The sequence below is a fragment of the Athene noctua genome, chromosome 1, assembly GCF_965140245.1.
Source record: "Athene noctua chromosome 1, bAthNoc1.hap1.1, whole genome shotgun sequence".
NCBI lineage: Eukaryota > Metazoa > Chordata > Aves > Strigiformes > Strigidae > Athene > Athene noctua.
The window spans coordinates 187034358-187053416 of record NC_134037.1 but is presented as its reverse complement, the minus strand read 5'-3'; positions in this window follow the sequence as shown (position 1 = coordinate 187053416).

Below are 19059 nucleotides of genomic sequence, written 5' to 3'. Positions count from 1 at the left end.
GCTCTGCCTGCCGGCACGGGCCTTCCCTTGCCCTGTCTGTCTTCTGAGACGGATCAGGCACAGACAGGCTCTGGGGGAAAAGGCATCTTTTATTGTTCTCAGAAAAAGTCCATGGCCGGCGAGCACCGTGTCCTCAGGGCAGCTGAGTGCCCGAGGCGCACGCACATCATGCAGCCGTCCCTCGCAGGGTGCTCCCTCTGGACGCCACGCTGGCTCAGGGCCCGCTGCCATCTCCGGGGTCCGCCTGGCGCTGCCAGCGGGGAGCTACTCCTCTTCTTGTCCTGCCCTGCAGGTACAGCAGCAGAAAGCTCTGCGCAGAGCCTTGAGCGCCCTCCTGAAGAGGGAGGGCCTTCGCCGTTGAACGGGGCCATGTGGGAGGACAGCCATGCCTGCGTATGAAGAAAAGCTGCAGCTGCGGGGTAGGGCAGGCAACAGGCAAGCTCCCGCCTGCCCCCCGACACCCGGGGCTTCCCCCAGGGAGGGCTGGCTGGGGCACGGCCAGTCCCTGTGCTCGCAGGGCTGCTGGCCTAAGTCCTGAGCCACGGGAGAAGCCGCTGCATCTCCTTGGTTGTGTGCTGCCGGGGCAAGGTGGGGTGTGACAGACTCTGCCGGGGGGTGTTGAGGCAGTGGAGAAGGAACGACCATTGCCCCATTCAGAGTGTGTGCCAGGGTCTGCTGTTCTGCCAGTGGCTGCCGAGCCGGTGCCTGCACCGCAGCCTCAACCTCGGCCAGGACCTCGCTCAGGAGGCACTGGACTGTGTCCTGCAGAGCTGTGTCGTAGGCTGCGGGGCTCTGCGGGGCAGGCGCCTGGCTCTCGGCCTCTGCTGCTGTGGCCCGCTCGCTGAGGACCAGAGAAGATGGTGCCTCCTCTTGTGCGGATGATGGAGCGGGTGCTGCTGGCAGCAGAGACAGCCTGCGGCAGCTGCTGGCAGCTCCTGCTGGCTGAGCAGTGGGTGCGTGCCAGGGTGCCGCTGCATCCTTGGGGAGAGACATCCAGCTTGGCCAACGAGGTCTCTCCGCCCGTGTCAGCCTTTTGTGGGTGCTGGCAGCTCCTGCTGGCTGAGCAGGGGTTGTGTTTGTGGGTGCTGCTGCATCCTTGGGGAGAGGCATCCAGCTTGGCCAACGAGGTTTCTCCTCCCACGTCAGTATGATGGGGGGCAGTGTCCTGCACACCCAGCTCTCCGTTAGCACGAGTAACTGAGGCAAGAGGATGAGTGACTGCAGCCCTTGTTCCTGCTCTCGCACGTCCCAGCTAGAAGAGCTGCTCTGTCTGGGCAGCGCTACCAGCGCCTGGGCAGTGCTCGGCCCTGCAGGCGTCTGCTGACTGACTCCCAGAGCCAGCTGGGTAGAGCGCTGGACCCCCCATGGCCCTCTGGGAAACTCCCAGGAGCCCCACTTAGCGGCTCCCACCATGCCACCCGGGGTGGCCCTCTCCTCGGGGCAGCTCAGTGCTTTCCTAATGCACCAGTGGCCTCTCCTTCCGGCCTCGTCCCTGACCTGCTGCCGCTTGTTCTCTCTCGGCAGCTGCTTTAGGGGCTGGGAGTGGCCCTTCTTCTCACCACCCATGGCTATCTCTGGCATCTCCTGCCACAGACCTGCCATGCGTTTCGCCCAGGAGATTTGCTGCCTCCTTAGGAAGCGTCTGCTCTCCTGAGTGTGCGGGCACGCCGGGGCTCTCTCGCCTTAAATACCCCCACGGTCACGGCACGGGTCCCGCGTCACAATGGTCTCCAGGGAAGATGAGGCTCCCGCATCACAATGCCCTGGCTGTGGCCATGGAAACGGCCGCGCCCGTGGGCCTGCACCTTATCCCAAGGCATTGTTCCCACACAGGGTCCGTGACGTCACAATGGTCTGCAGGGACGATGAGGACCCCTCACACAAAGCACTCGCGGTGGTCATGGAGACAGCCACGCCCGTGGGCCTGCGCCTTGTCCCCAGGCATTGCTCCCATACAGGGCCCCTGGGCCCGGAGATGATTTACATTTGTTAAATTACTATTTTAGATCTATAACCATATTGCTGCTTCTCTCTCATGAGTGAAATCTCATCGCGCAATCCATGACAGGAGCTTGCTAAGAACACACAAGTAAGTTGATGGAGCTGATGGGAGTGACAGAGGAACATGTTTCGTTTGAAATGCTATTTCATGCAGATGAGCCTGTCCACTCAGAAACACACTATTCAGTCACTTGGATTACACTAGCACTTTTATCATGTAGTTTGGGCGATCATGGTTGCTTCTTGTTCTTCACAGATACCTCTCCCAAGATGCTCATGCAGGAGACATGGGCTAGAAAAGCCACTGATTCTCAGAAGCCTCTCTTTTTTGCTTTCTGCCCAAACTGAAATATTTTTCTAGCTTTCAGGAAGGAACGGGATTGTCCAGAACTGCATGAAACTGTGAAACTTTGCTGGGCGAGTGAAGTCGTCAGCTGTTATTTTGTGACTGCAATATTCAGCGAATAGATGGCAGCACTAATTCGACCCTACTCTTCAACCCCTCCAGGGGTGGGGACTCCACCACCTCCCTGGGCAGCCCATTCCAACGCCTACAACCCGTTCTGTATATAAATGCTTCCTAATATCCCCTCTAAACCTTCCTCATGGTAATATCTTACGTCTCAGATGATGTTATGTCAAATAAGTTCTGGTTATTCCAGCATCATTTCTTACTCTGTAGGATGCTGTGGTTTCATTAAGCATGCTGAAACTAAAAAGAAAACAGTATTTTAGAAAAGTACCAAGTGATTTGGGATCTGTGTATTCACTTCTAAAAATTCATGTTACCCCAGTTCTTTTTCACCTAAAGAGCAAGACTTTCAAAAACCTGAGAGACTTGTCACTCTTCAAAATCTGCATTGGAAAACTCTTGTCTTAGGGCTCCTAAGCTACTTCTGAAAATGTGGCAGGACTGAAAAGAATACAAACTGTTTATTCGAGAGCTTGAACTTGTGAGTGGATATAGAGTTGCAATCAAAGACAAAGAGGTTAATGGCATTTGATCTGTGTCCGTGAGTTTGTCGCTTGGCAAAGAGATAATTTCCTGCCTGAGGAGCTGAGGTGGCGTACTCCCCCCAAACCTCTCTTCTCAAAGCAATAGCCACCAAAGGCGGATGTGACGGCTCTACCTGGTTTCAGACAGACTCTAGAATAACACCGCACCACATAAAGGCCATAAAACTCAACAGCTTCAGGGCTAGTTGAGCATGTGCCAATCAAAATATGGCTGGTATGAAAACATGACGGTAAGTCAATCATCTCCCTCCATAAATAGTGGTCAGGCCAGGGCCCGTTGAGCTCTCAGCATGGCAGCGGGCCGCACAACAGGATCTCCCCTTGAGTAGTGACGCATCTCAAGGTTACCCTGGAGGTTGAGAGGGTTCTGATTGCACGAGGTACTCGTTAAGTGAATCGGGAATAAGCATGCTGAAACTTTGACATCTTAGCAAAGTAATGCAAACGATGGGAGGGCACACATACATAATGCTACAGATATCAACTGCCGAGCCAGTCTGGGACTAGGAGAGGATCCAGCCGCACCTAGACTCCTCTCTGAGAAGGAGTCTTCTAAGGGTGTCCTTTCTGAACCTTGTGACTCAACAGGAGGGTCTCCCTGACAGCTTTGTCCGACTCTGTCCTCAATGCGCTAAATATCCAGTGAACCTTGCCGTCAAATCTTGTTTGCTAAACCCCTGTCGCATTTACCATCAAAGTTTGTTACATCGCTGTTTTATGTCAATAAACATATTGCCACTTCTCTCTTACAACTGAATTCCATCACTCCATCCCTGACAAAATGGCATAGTTGGCAGGATGACTAGTAGTATCACTGATTACAGACGGAGGCATGGAGTGAATGAGAGGCCCAGCTTCTCAGAAGAATGGGCTCCTGAAAATTGGCATAACTGAGAAGCCGCTGAAGAGCGCCTGAAAGTAACTAGGGCCCACACACAGGATGGAAAAGATAAAGGAGTTATCTCACAGGGGCCAGCCACCGCTGGAGCCCACTCCGCTGCTACCGAACACTGCCCCCCCCAACAAACCACACACACCAAGCAGTGCCGGGACTGCCCGAGGACAGAGGTTGTCTCCGAAGACGGGCACCGTGGAGCGAGGCCAGTGGATGCCTCGGCTGGTCGGGAGCTGGAGCGCCGGAGGCACGGGCGGAGACCAAGGTCACGGTCTCTGCCCGGCCTGGAGGGAGCACAGGGTCTCTCCAGCTCTGCCTGCCGGCACGGGCCTTCCCTTGCCCTGTCTGTCTTCTGAGACGGATCAGGCACAGACAGGCTCTGGGGGAAAAGGCATCTTTTATTGTTCTCAGAAAAAGTCCATGGCCGGCGAGCACCGTGTCCTCAGGGCAGCTGAGTGCCCGAGGCGCACGCACATCATGCAGCCGTCCCTCGCAGGGTGCTCCCTCTGGACGCCACGCTGGCTCAGGGCCCGCTGCCATCTCCGGGGTCCGCCTGGCGCTGCCAGCGGGGAGCTACTCCTCTTCTTGTCCTGCCCTGCAGGTACAGCAGCAGAAAGCTCTGCGCAGAGCCTTGAGCGCCCTCCTGAAGAGGGAGGGCCTTCGCCGTTGAACGGGGCCATGTGGGAGGACAGCCATGCCTGCGTATGAAGAAAAGCTGCAGCTGCGGGGTAGGGCAGGCAACAGGCAAGCTCCCGCCTGCCCCCCGACACCCGGGGCTTCCCCCAGGGAGGGCTGGCTGGGGCACGGCCAGTCCCTGTGCTCGCAGGGCTGCTGGCCTAAGTCCTGAGCCACGGGAGAAGCCGCTGCATCTCCTTGGTTGTGTGCTGCCGGGGCAAGGTGGGGTGTGACAGACTCTGCCGGGGGGTGTTGAGGCAGTGGAGAAGGAACGACCATTGCCCCATTCAGAGTGTGTGCCAGGGTCTGCTGTTCTGCCAGTGGCTGCCGAGCCGGTGCCTGCACCGCAGCCTCAACCTCGGCCAGGACCTCGCTCAGGAGGCACTGGACTGTGTCCTGCAGAGCTGTGTCGTAGGCTGCGGGGCTCTGCGGGGCAGGCGCCTGGCTCTCGGCCTCTGCTGCTGTGGCCCGCTCGCTGAGGACCAGAGAAGATGGTGCCTCCTCTTGTGCGGATGATGGAGCGGGTGCTGCTGGCAGCAGAGACAGCCTGCGGCAGCTGCTGGCAGCTCCTGCTGGCTGAGCAGTGGGTGCGTGCCGGGGTGCCGCTGCATCCTTGGGGAGAGACATCCAGCTTGGCCAACGAGGTCTCTCCGCCCGTGTCAGCCTTTTGTGGGTGCTGGCAGCTCCTGCTGGCTGAGCAGGGGTTGTGTTTGTGGGTGCTGCTGCATCCTTGGGGAGAGGCATCCAGCTTGGCCAACGAGGTTTCTCCTCCCACGTCAGTATGATGGGGGGCAGTGTCCTGCACACCCAGCTCTCCGTTAGCACGAGTAACTGAGGCAAGAGGATGAGTGACTGCAGCCCTTGTTCCTGCTCTCGCACGTCCCAGCTAGAAGAGCTGCTCTGTCTGGGCAGCGCTACCAGCGCCTGGGCAGTGCTCGGCCCTGCAGGCGTCTGCTGACTGACTCCCAGAGCCAGCTGGGTAGAGCGCTGGACCCCCCATGGCCCTCTGGGAAACTCCCAGGAGCCCCACTTAGCGGCTCCCACCATGCCACCCGGGGTGGCCCTCTCCTCGGGGCAGCTCAGTGCTTTCCTAATGCACCAGTGGCCTCTCCTTCTGGCCTCGTCCCTGACCTGCTGCCGCTTGTTCTCTCTCGGCAGCTGCTTTAGGGGCTGGGAGTGGCCCTTCTTCTCACCACCCATGGCTATCTCTGGCATCTCCTGCCACAGACCTGCCATGCGTTTCGCCCAGGAGATTTGCTGCCTCCTTAGGAAGCGTCTGCTCTCCTGAGTGTGCGGGCACGCCGGGGCTCTCTCGCCTTAAATACCCCCACGGTCACGGCACGGGTCCCGCGTCACAATGGTCTCCAGGGAAGATGAGGCCCCCGCATCACAATGCCCTGGCTGTGGCCATGGAAACGGCCGCGCCCGTGGGCCTGCACCTTATCCCAAGGCATTGTTCCCACACAGGGTCCGTGACGTCACAATGGTCTGCAGGGACGATGAGGACCCCTCACACAAAGCACTCGCGGTGGTCATGGAGACAGCCACGCCCGTGGGCCTGCGCCTTGTCCCCAGGCATTGCTCCCATACAGGGCCCCTGGGCCCGGAGATGATTTACATTTGTTAAATTACTATTTTAGATCTATAACCATATTGCTGCTTCTCTCTCATGAGTGAAATCTCATCGCGCAATCCATGACAGGAGCTTGCTAAGAACACACAAGTAAGTTGATGGAGCTGATGGGAGTGACAGAGGAACATGTTTCGTTTGAAACGCTATTTCATGCAGATGAGCCTGTCCACTCAGAAACACACTATTCAGTCACTTGGATTACACTAGCACTTTTATCATGTAGTTTGGGCGATCATGGTTGCTTCTTGTTCTTCACAGATACCTCTCCCAAGATGCTCATGCAGGAGACATGGGCTAGAAAAGCCACTGATTCTCAGAAGCCTCTCTTTTTTGCTTTCTGCCCAAACTGAAATATTTTTCTAGCTTTCAGGAAGGAACGGGATTGTCCAGAACTGCATGAAACTGTGAAACTTTGCTGGGCGAGTGAAGTCGTCAGCTGTTATTTTGTGACTGCAATATTCAGCGAATAGATGGCAGCACTAATTCGACCCTACTCTTCAACCCCTCCAGGGGTGGGGACTCCACCACCTCCCTGGGCAGCCCATTCCAACGCCTACAACCCGTTCTGTATATAAATGCTTCCTAATATCCCCTCTAAACCTTCCTCATGGTAATATCTTACGTCTCAGATGATGTTATGTCAAATAAGTTCTGGTTATTCCAGCATCATTTCTTACTCTGTAGGATGCTGTGGTTTCATTAAGCATGCTGAAACTAAAAAGAAAACAGTATTTTAGAAAAGTACCAAGTGATTTGGGATCTGTGTATTCACTTCTAAAAATTCATGTTACCCCAGTTCTTTTTCACCTAAAGAGCAAGACTTTCAAAAACCTGAGAGACTTGTCACTCTTCAAAATCTGCATTGGAAAACTCTTGTCTTAGGGCTCCTAAGCTACTTCTGAAAATGTGGCAGGACTGAAAAGAATACAAACTGTTTATTCGAGAGCTTGAACTTGTGAGTGGATATAGAGTTGCAATCAAAGACAAAGAGGTTAATGGCATTTGATCTGTGTCCGTGAGTTTGTCGCTTGGCAAAGAGATAATTTCCTGCCTGAGGAGCTGAGGTGGCGTACTCCCCCCAAACCTCTCTTCTCAAAGCAATAGCCACCAAAGGCGGATGTGACGGCTCTACCTGGTTTCAGACAGACTCTAGAATAACACCGCACCACATAAAGGCCATAAAACTCAACAGCTTCAGGGCTAGTTGAGCATGTGCCAATCAAAATATGGCTGGTATGAAAACATGACGGTAAGTCAATCATCTCCCTCCATAAATAGTGGTCAGGCCAGGGCCCGTTGAGCTCTCAGCATGGCAGCGGGCCGCACAACAGGATCTCCCCTTGAGTAGTGACGCATCTCAAGGTTACCCTGGAGGTTGAGAGGGTTCTGATTGCACAAGGTACTCGTTAAGTGAATCGGGAATAAGCATGCTGAAACTTTGACATCTTAGCAAAGTAATGCAAACGATGGGAGGGCACACATACATAATGCTACAGATATCAACTGCCGAGCCAGTCTGGGACTAGGAGAGGATCCAGCCGCACCTAGACTCCTCTCTGAGAAGGAGTCTTCTAAGGGTGTCCTTTCTGAACCTTGTGACTCAACAGGAGGGTCTCCCTGACAGCTTTGTCCGACTCTGTCCTCAATGCGCTAAATATCCAGTGAACCTTGCCGTCAAATCTTGTTTGCTAAACCCCTGTCGCATTTACCATCAAAGTTTGTTACCTCGCTGTTTTATGTCAATAAACATATTGCCACTTCTCTCTTACAACTGAATTCCATCACTCCATCCCTGACAAAATGGCATAGTTGGCAGGATGACTAGTAGTATCACTGATTACAGACGGAGGCATGGAGTGAATGAGAGGCCCAGCTTCTCAGAAGAATGGGCTCCTGAAAATTGGCATAACTGAGAAGCCGCTGAAGAGCGCCTGAAAGTAACTAGGGCCCACACACAGGATGGAAAAGATAAAGGAGTTATCTCACAGGGGCCAGCCACCGCTGGAGCCCACTCCGCTGCTACCGAACACTGCCCCCCCCAACAAACCACACACACCAAGCAGTGCCGGGACTGCCCGAGGACAGAGGTTGTCTCCGAAGACGGGCACCGTGGAGCGAGGCCAGTGGATGCCTCGGCTGGTCGGGAGCTGGAGAGCCGGAGGCACGGGCGGAGACCAAGGTCACGGTCTCTGCCCGGCCTGGAGGGAGCACAGGGTCTCTCCAGCTCTGCCTGCCGGCACGGGCCTTCCCTTGCCCTGTCTGTCTTCTGAGACGGATCAGGCACAGACAGGCTCTGGGGGAAAAGGCATATTTTATTGTTCTCAGAAAAAGTCCATGGCTGGCGAGCACCGTGTCCTCAGGGCAGCTGAGTGCCCGAGGCGCACGCACATCATGCAGCCGTCCCTCGCAGGGTGCTCCCTCTGGACGCCACGCTGGCTCAGGGCCCGCTGCCATCTCCGGGGTCCGCCTGGCGCTGCCAGCGGGGAGCTACTCCTCTTCTTGTCCTGCCCTGCAGGTACAGCAGCAGAAAGCTCTGCGCAGAGCCTTGAGCGCCCTCCTGAAGAGGGAGGGCCTTCGCCGTTGAACGGGGCCATGTGGGAGGACAGCCATGCCTGCGTATGAAGAAAAGCTGCAGCTGCGGGGTAGGGCAGGCAACAGGCAAGCTCCCGCCTGCCCCCCGACACCCGGGGCTTCCCCCAGGGAGGGCTGGCTGGGGCACGGCCAGTCCCTGTGCTCGCAGGGCTGCTGGCCTAAGTCCTGAGCCACGGGAGAAGCCGCTGCATCTCCTTGGTTGTGTGCTGCCGGGGCAAGGTGGGGTGTGACAGACTCTGCCGGGGGGTGTTGAGGCAGTGGAGAAGGAACGACCATTGCCCCATTCAGAGTGTGTGCCAGGGTCTGCTGTTCTGCCAGTGGCTGCCGAGCCGGTGCCTGCACCGCAGCCTCAACCTCGGCCAGGACCTCGCTCAGGAGGCACTGGACTGTGTCCTGCAGAGCTGTGTCGTAGGCTGCGGGGCTCTGCGGGGCAGGCGCCTGGCTCTCGGCCTCTGCTGCTGTGGCCCGCTCGCTGAGGACCAGAGAAGATGGTGCCTCCTCTTGTGCGGATGATGGAGCGGGTGCTGCTGGCAGCAGAGACAGCCTGCGGCAGCTGCTGGCAGCTCCTGCTGGCTGAGCAGTGGGTGCGTGCCGGGGTGCCGCTGCATCCTTGGGGAGAGACATCCAGCTTGGCCAACGAGGTCTCTCCGCCCGTGTCAGCCTTTTGTGGGTGCTGGCAGCTCCTGCTGGCTGAGCAGGGGTTGTGTTTGTGGGTGCTGCTGCATCCTTGGGGAGAGGCATCCAGCTTGGCCAACGAGGTTTCTCCTCCCACGTCAGTCTGATGGGGGGCAGTGTCCTGCACACCCAGCTCTCCGTTAGCACGAGTAACTGAGGCAAGAGGATGAGTGACTGCAGCCCTTGTTCCTGCTCTCGCACGTCCCAGCTAGAAGAGCTGCTCTGTCTGGGCAGCGCTACCAGCGCCTGGGCAGTGCTCGGCCCTGCAGGCGTCTGCTGACTGACTCCCAGAGCCAGCTGGGTAGAGCGCTGGACCCCCCATGGCCCTCTGGGAAACTCCCAGGAGCCCCACTTAGCGGCTCCCACCATGCCACCCGGGGTGGCCCTCTCCTCGGGGCAGCTCAGTGCTTTCCTAATGCACCAGTGGCCTCTCCTTCCGGCCTCGTCCCTGACCTGCTGCCGCTTGTTCTCTCTCGGCAGCTGCTTTAGGGGCTGGGAGTGGCCCTTCTTCTCACCACCCATGGCTATCTCTGGCATCTCCTGCCACAGACCTGCCATGCGTTTCGCCCAGGAGATTTGCTGCCTCCTTAGGAAGCGTCTGCTCTCCTGAGTGTGCGGGCACGCCGGGGCTCTCTCGCCTTAAATACCCCCACGGTCACGGCACGGGTCCCGCGTCACAATGGTCTCCAGGGAAGATGAGGCCCCCGCATCACAATGCCCTGGCTGTGGCCATGGAAACGGCCGCGCCCGTGGGCCTGCACCTTATCCCAAGGCATTGTTCCCACACAGGGTCCGTGACGTCACAATGGTCTGCAGGGACGATGAGGACCCCTCACACAAAGCACTCGCGGTGGTCATGGAGACAGCCACGCCCGTGGGCCTGCGCCTTGTCCCCAGGCATTGCTCCCATACAGGGCCCCTGGGCCCGGAGATGATTTACATTTGTTAAATTACTATTTTAGATCTATAACCATATTGCTGCTTCTCTCTCATGAGTGAAATCTCATCGCGCAATCCATGACAGGAGCTTGCTAAGAACACACAAGTAAGTTGATGGAGCTGATGGGAGTGACAGAGGAACATGTTTCGTTTGAAACGCTATTTCATGCAGATGAGCCTGTCCACTCAGAAACACACTATTCAGTCACTTGGATTACACTAGCACTTTTATCATGTAGTTTGGGCGATCATGGTTGCTTCTTGTTCTTCACAGATACCTCTCCCAAGATGCTCATGCAGGAGACATGGGCTAGAAAAGCCACTGATTCTCAGAAGCCTCTCTTTTTTGCTTTCTGCCCAAACTGAAATATTTTTCTAGCTTTCAGGAAGGAACGGGATTGTCCAGAACTGCATGAAACTGTGAAACTTTGCTGGGCGAGTGAAGTCGTCAGCTGTTATTTTGTGACTGCAATATTCAGCGAATAGATGGCAGCACTAATTCGACCCTACTCTTCAACCCCTCCAGGGGTGGGGACTCCACCACCTCCCTGGGCAGCCCATTCCAACGCCTACAACCCGTTCTGTATATAAATGCTTCCTAATATCCCCTCTAAACCTTCCTCATGGTAATATCTTACGTCTCAGATGATGTTATGTCAAATAAGTTCTGGTTATTCCAGCATCATTTCTTACTCTGTAGGATGCTGTGGTTTCATTAAGCATGCTGAAACTAAAAAGAAAACAGTATTTTAGAAAAGTACCAAGTGATTTGGGATCTGTGTATTCACTTCTAAAAATTCATGTTACCCCAGTTCTTTTTCACCTAAAGAGCAAGACTTTCAAAAACCTGAGAGACTTGTCACTCTTCAAAATCTGCATTGGAAAACTCTTGTCTTAGGGCTCCTAAGCTACTTCTGAAAATGTGGCAGGACTGAAAAGAATACAAACTGTTTATTCGAGAGCTTGAACTTGTGAGTGGATATAGAGTTGCAATCAAAGACAAAGAGGTTAATGGCATTTGATCTGTGTCCGTGAGTTTGTCGCTTGGCAAAGAGATAATTTCCTGCCTGAGGAGCTGAGGTGGCGTACTCCCCCCAAACCTCTCTTCTCAAAGCAATAGCCACCAAAGGCGGATGTGACGGCTCTACCTGGTTTCAGACAGACTCTAGAATAACACCGCACCACATAAAGGCCATAAAACTCAACAGCTTCAGGGCTAGTTGAGCATGTGCCAATCAAAATATGGCTGGTATGAAAACATGACGGTAAGTCAATCATCTCCCTCCATAAATAGTGGTCAGGCCAGGGCCCGTTGAGCTCTCAGCATGGCAGCGGGCCGCACAACAGGATCTCCCCTTGAGTAGTGACGCATCTCAAGGTTACCCTGGAGGTTGAGAGGGTTCTGATTGCACGAGGTACTCGTTAAGTGAATCGGGAATAAGCATGCTGAAACTTTGACATCTTAGCAAAGTAATGCAAACGATGGGAGGGCACACATACATAATGCTACAGATATCAACTGCCGAGCCAGTCTGGGACTAGGAGAGGATCCAGCCGCACCTAGACTCCTCTCTGAGAAGGAGTCTTCTAAGGGTGTCCTTTCTGAACCTTGTGACTCAACAGGAGGGTCTCCCTGACAGCTTTGTCCGACTCTGTCCTCAATGCGCTAAATATCCAGTGAACCTTGCCGTCAAATCTTGTTTGCTAAACCCCTGTCGCATTTACCATCAAAGTTTGTTACATCGCTGTTTTATGTCAATAAACATATTGCCACTTCTCTCTTACAACTGAATTCCATCACTCCATCCCTGACAAAATGGCATAGTTGGCAGGATGACTAGTAGTATCACTGATTACAGACGGAGGCATGGAGTGAATGAGAGGCCCAGCTTCTCAGAAGAATGGGCTCCTGAAAATTGGCATAACTGAGAAGCCGCTGAAGAGCGCCTGAAAGTAACTAGGGCCCACACACAGGATGGAAAAGGTAAAGGAGTTATCTCACAGGGGCCAGCCACCGCTGGAGCCCACTCCGCTGCTACCGAACACTGCCCCCCCCAACAAACCACACACACCAAGCAGTGCCGGGACTGCCCGAGGACAGAGGTTGTCTCCGAAGACGGGCACCATGGAGCGAGGCCAGTGGATGCCTCGGCTGGTCGGGAGCTGGAGCGCCGGAGGCACGGGCGGAGACCAAGGTCACGGTCTCTGCCCGGCCTGGAGGGAGCACAGGGTCTCTCCAGCTCTGCCTGCCGGCACGGGCCTTCCCTTGCCCTGTCTGTCTTCTGAGACGGATCAGGCACAGACAGGCTCTGGGGGAAAAGGCATCTTTTATTGTTCTCAGAAAAAGTCCATGGCCGGCGAGCACCGTGTCCTCAGGGCAGCTGAGTGCCCGAGGCGCACGCACATCATGCAGCCGTCCCTCGCAGGGTGCTCCCTCTGGACGCCACGCTGGCTCAGGGCCCGCTGCCATCTCCGGGGTCCGCCTGGCGCTGCCAGCGGGGAGCTACTCCTCTTCTTGTCCTGCCCTGCAGGTACAGCAGCAGAAAGCTCTGCGCAGAGCCTTGAGCGCCCTCCTGAAGAGGGAGGGCCTTCGCCGTTGAACGGGGCCATGTGGGAGGACAGCCATGCCTGCGTATGAAGAAAAGCTGCAGCTGCGGGGTAGGGCAGGCAACAGGCAAGCTCCCGCCTGCCCCCCGACACCCGGGGCTTCCCCCAGGGAGGGCTGGCTGGGGCACGGCCAGTCCCTGTGCTCGCAGGGCTGCTGGCCTAAGTCCTGAGCCACGGGAGAAGCCGCTGCATCTCCTTGGTTGTGTGCTGCCGGGGCAAGGTGGGGTGTGACAGACTCTGCCGGGGGGTGTTGAGGCAGTGGAGAAGGAACGACCATTGCCCCATTCAGAGTGTGTGCCAGGGTCTGCTGTTCTGCCAGTGGCTGCCGAGCCAGTGCCTGCACCGCAGCCTCAACCTCGGCCAGGACCTCGCTCAGGAGGCACTGGACTGTGTCCTGCAGAGCTGTGTCGTAGGCTGCGGGGCTCTGCGGGGCAGGCGCCTGGCTCTCGGCCTCTGCTGCTGTGGCCCGCTCGCTGAGGACCAGAGAAGATGGTGCCTCCTCTTGTGCGGATGATGGAGCGGGTGCTGCTGGCAGCAGAGACAGCCTGCGGCAGCTGCTGGCAGCTCCTGCTGGCTGAGCAGTGGGTGCGTGCCGGGGTGCCGCTGCATCCTTGGGGAGAGACATCCAGCTTGGCCAACGAGGTCTCTCCGCCCGTGTCAGCCTTTTGTGGGTGCTGGCAGCTCCTGCTGGCTGAGCAGGGGTTGTGTTTGTGGGTGCTGCTGCATCCTTGGGGAGAGGCATCCAGCTTGGCCAACGAGGTTTCTCCTCCCACGTCAGTATGATGGGGGGCAGTGTCCTGCACACCCAGCTCTCCGTTAGCACGAGTAACTGAGGCAAGAGGATGAGTGACTGCAGCCCTTGTTCCTGCTCTCGCACGTCCCAGCTAGAAGAGCTCGTCTGTCTGGGCAGCGCTACCAGCGCCTGGGCAGTGCTCGGCCCTGCAGGTGTCTGCTGACTGACTCCCAGAGCCAGCTGGGTAGAGCGCTGGACCCCCCATGGCCCTCTGGGAAACTCCCAGGAGCCCCACTTAGCGGCTCCCACCATGCCACCCGGGGTGGCCCTCTCCTCGGGGCAGCTCAGTGCTTTCCTAATGCACCAGTGGCCTCTCCTTCCGGCCTCGTCCCTGACCTGCTGCCGCTTGTTCTCTCTCGGCAGCTGCTTTAGGGGCTGGGAGTGGCCCTTCTTCTCACCACCCATGGCTATCTCTGGCATCTCCTGCCACAGACCTGCCATGCGTTTCGCCCAGGAGATTTGCTGCCTCCTTAGGAAGCGTCTGCTCTCCTGAGTGTGCGGGCACGCCGGGGCTCTCTCGCCTTAAATACCCCCACGGTCACGGCACGGGTCCCGTGTCACAATGGTCTCCAGGGAAGATGAGGCCCCCGCATCACAATGCCCTGGCTGTGGCCATGGAAACGGCCGCGCCCGTGGGCCTGCACCTTATCCCAAGGCATTGTTCCCACACAGGGTCCGTGACGTCACAATGGTCTGCAGGGACGATGAGGACCCCTCACACAAAGCACTCGCGGTGGTCATGGAGACAGCCACGCCCGTGGGCCTGCGCCTTGTCCCCAGGCATTGCTCCCATACAGGGCCCCTGGGCCCGGAGATGATTTACATTTGTTAAATTACTATTTTAGATCTATAACCATATTGCTGCTTCTCTCTCATGAGTGAAATCTCATCGCGCAATCCATGACAGGAGCTTGCTAAGAACACACAAGTAAGTTGATGGAGCTGATGGGAGTGACAGAGGAACATGTTTCGTTTGAAACGCTATTTCATGCAGATGAGCCTGTCCACTCAGAAACACACTATTCAGTCACTTGGATTACACTAGCACTTTTATCATGTAGTTTGGGCGATCATGGTTGCTTCTTGTTCTTCACAGATACCTCTCCCAAGATGCTCATGCAGGAGACATGGGCTAGAAAAGCCACTGATTCTCAGAAGCCTCTCTTTTTTGCTTTCTGCCCAAACTGAAATATTTTTCAAGCTTTCAGGAAGGAACGGGATTGTCCAGAACTGCATGAAACTGTGAAACTTTGCTGGGCGAGTGAAGTCGTCAGCTGTTATTTTGTGACTGCAATATTCAGCGAATAGATGGCAGCACTAATTCGACCCTACTCTTCAACCCCTCCAGGGGTGGGGACTCCACCACCTCCCTGGGCAGCCCATTCCAACGCCTACAACCCGTTCTGTATATAAATGCTTCCTAATATCCCCTCTAAACCTTCCTCATGGTAATATCTTACGTCTCAGATGATGTTATGTCAAATAAGTTCTGGTTATTCCAGCATCATTTCTTACTCTGTAGGATGCTGTGGTTTCATTAAGCATGCTGAAACTAAAAAGAAAACAGTATTTTAGAAAAGTACCAAGTGATTTGGGATCTGTGTATTCACTTCTAAAAATTCATGTTACCCCAGTTCTTTTTCACCTAAAGAGCAAGACTTTCAAAAACCTGAGAGACTTGTCACTCTTCAAAATCTGCATTGGAAAACTCTTGTCTTAGGGCTCCTAAGCTACTTCTGAAAATGTGGCAGGACTGAAAAGAATACAAACTGTTTATTCGAGAGCTTGAACTTGTGAGTGGATATAGAGTTGCAATCAAAGACAAAGAGGTTAATGGCATTTGATCTGTGTCCGTGAGTTTGTCGCTTGGCAAAGAGATAATTTCCTGCCTGAGGAGCTGAGGTGGCGTACTCCCCCCAAACCTCTCTTCTCAAAGCAATAGCCACCAAAGGCGGATGTGACGGCTCTACCTGGTTTCAGACAGACTCTAGAATAACACCGCACCACATAAAGGCCATAAAACTCAACAGCTTCAGGGCTAGTTGAGCATGTGCCAATCAAAATATGGCTGGTATGAAAACATGACGGTAAGTCAATCATCTCCCTCCATAAATAGTGGTCAGGCCAGGGCCCGTTGAGCTCTCAGCATGGCAGCGGGCCGCACAAGAGGATCTCCCCTTGAGTAGTGACGCATCTCAAGGTTACCCTGGAGGTTGAGAGGGTTCTGATTGCACAAGGTACTCGTTAAGTGAATCGGGAATAAGCATGCTGAAACTTTGACATCTTAGCAAAGTAATGCAAACGATGGGAGGGCACACATACATAATGCTACAGATATCAACTGCCGAGCCAGTCTGGGACTAGGAGAGGATCCAGCCGCACCTAGACTCCTCTCTGAGAAGGAGTCTTCTAAGGGTGTCCTTTCTGAACCTTGTGACTCAACAGGAGGGTCTCCCTGACAGCTTTGTCCGACTCTGTCCTCAATGCGCTAAATATCCAGTGAACCTTGCCGTCAAATCTTGTTTGCTAAACCCCTGTCGCATTTACCATCAAAGTTTGTTACATCGCTGTTTTATGTCAATAAACATATTGCCACTTCTCTCTTACAACTGAATTCCATCACTCCATCCCTGACAAAATGGCATAGTTGGCAGGATGACTAGTAGTATCACTGATTACAGACGGAGGCATGGAGTGAATGAGAGGCCCAGCTTCTCAGAAGAATGGGCTCCTGAAAATTGGCATAACTGAGAAGCCGCTGAAGAGCGCCTGAAAGTAACTAGGGCCCACACACAGGATGGAAAAGATAAAGGAGTTATCTCACAGGGGCCAGCCACCGCTGGAGCCCACTCCGCTGCTACCGAACACTGCCCCCCCCAACAAACCACACACACCAAGCAGTGCCGGGACTGCCCGAGGACAGAGGTTGTCTCCGAAGACGGGCACCGTGGAGCGAGGCCAGTGGATGCCTCGGCTGGTCGGGAGCTGGAGAGCCGGAGGCACGGGCGGAGACCAAGGTCACGGTCTCTGCCCGGCCTGGAGGGAGCACAGGGTCTCTCCAGCTCTGCCTGCCGGCACGGGCCTTCCCTTGCCCTGTCTGTCTTCTGAGACGGATCAGGCACAGACAGGCTCTGGGGGAAAAGGCATCTTTTATTGTTCTCAGAAAAAGTCCATGGCCGGCGAGCACCGTGTCCTCAGGGCAGCTGAGTGCCCGAGGCGCACGCACATCATGCAGCCGTCCCTCGCAGGGTGCTCCCTCTGGACGCCACGCTGGCTCAGGGCCCGCTGCCATCTCCGGGGTCCGCCTGGCGCTGCCAGCGGGGAGCTACTCCTCTTCTTGTCCTGCCCTGCAGGTACAGCAGCAGAAAGCTCTGCGCAGAGCCTTGAGCGCCCTCCTGAAGAGGGAGGGCCTTCGCCGTTGAACGGGGCCATGTGGGAGGACAGCCATGCCTGCGTATGAAGAAAAGCTGCAGCTGCGGGGTAGGGCAGGCAACAGGCAAGCTCCCGCCTGCCCCCCGACACCCGGGGCTTCCCCCAGGGAGGGCTGGCTGGGGCACGGCCAGTCCCTGTGCTCGCAGGGCTGCTGGCCTAAGTCCTGAGCCACGGGAGAAGCCGCTGCATCTCCTTGGTTGTGTGCTGCCGGGGCAAGGTGGGGTGTGACAGACTCTGCCGGGGGGTGTTGAGGCAGTGGAGAAGGAACGACCATTGCCCCATTCAGAGTGTGTGCCAGGGTCTGCTGTTCTGCCAGTGGCTGCCGAGCCGGTGCCTGCACCGCAGCCTCAACCTCGGCCAGGACCTCGCTCAGGAGGCACTGGACTGTGTCCTGCAGAGCTGTGTCGTAGGCTGCGGGGCTCTGCGGGGCAGGCGCCTGGCTCTCGGCCTCTGCTGCTGTGGCCCGCTCGCTGAGGACCAGAGAAGATGGTGCCTCCTCTTGTGCGGATGATGGAGCGGGTGCTGCTGGCAGCAGAGACAGCCTGCGGCAGCTGCTGGCAGCTCCTGCTGGCTGAGCAGTGGGTGCGTGCCGGGGTGCCGCTGCATCCTTGGGGAGAGACATCCAGCTTGGCCAACGAGGTCTCTCCGCCCGTGTCAGCCTTTTGTGGGTGCTGGCAGCTCCTGCTGGCTGAGCAGGGGTTGTGTTTGTGGGTGCTGCTGCATCCTTGGGGAGAGGCATCCAGCTTGGCCAACGAGGTTTCTCCTCCCACGTCAGTATGATGGGGGGCAGTGTCCTGCACACCCAGCTCTCCGTTAGCACGAGTAACTGAGGCAAGAGGATGAGTGACTGCAGCCCTTGTTCCTGCTCTCGCACGTCCCAGCTAGAAGAGCTGCTCTGTCTGGGCAGCGCTACCAGCGCCTGGGCAGTGCTCGGCCCTGCAGGCGTCTGCTGACTGACTCCCAGAGCCAGCTGGGTAGAGCGCTGGACCCCCCATGGCCCTCTGGGAAACTCCCAGGAGCCCCACTTAGCGGCTCCCACCATGCCACCCGGGGTGGCCCTCTCCTCGGGGCAGCTCAGTGCTTTCCTAATGCACCAGTGGCCTCTCCTTCCGGCCTCGTCCCTGACCTGCTGCCGCTTGTTCTCTCTCGGCAGCTGCTTTAGGGGCTGGGAGTGGCCCTTCTTCTCACCACCCATGGCTATCTCTGGCATCTCCTGCCACAGACCTGCCATGCGTTTCGCCCAGGAGATTTGCTGCCTCCTTAGGAAGCGTCTGCTCTCCTGAGTGTGCGGGCACGCCGGGGCTCTCTCGCCTTAAATACCCCCACGGTCACGGCACGGGTCCCGCGTCACAATGGTCTCCAGGGAAGATGAGGCCCCCGCATCACAATGCCCTGGCTGTGGCCATGGAAACGGCCGCGCCCGTGGGCCTGCACCTTATCCCAAGGCATTGTTCCCACACAGGGTCCGTGACGTCACAATGGTCTGCAGGGACGATGAGGACCCCTCACACAAAGCACTCGCGGTGGTCATGGAGACAGCCACGCCCGTGGGCCTGCGCCTTGTCCCCAGGCATTGCTCCCATACAGGGCCCCTGGGCCCGGAGATGATTTACATTTGTTAAATTACTATTTTAGATCTATAACCATATTGCTGCTTCTCTCTCATGAGTGAAATCTCATCGCGCAATCCATGACAGGAGCTTGCTAAGAACACACAAGTAAGTTGATGGAGCTGATGGGAGTGACAGAGGAACATGTTTCGTTTGAAACGCTATTTCATGCAGATGAGCCTGTCCACTC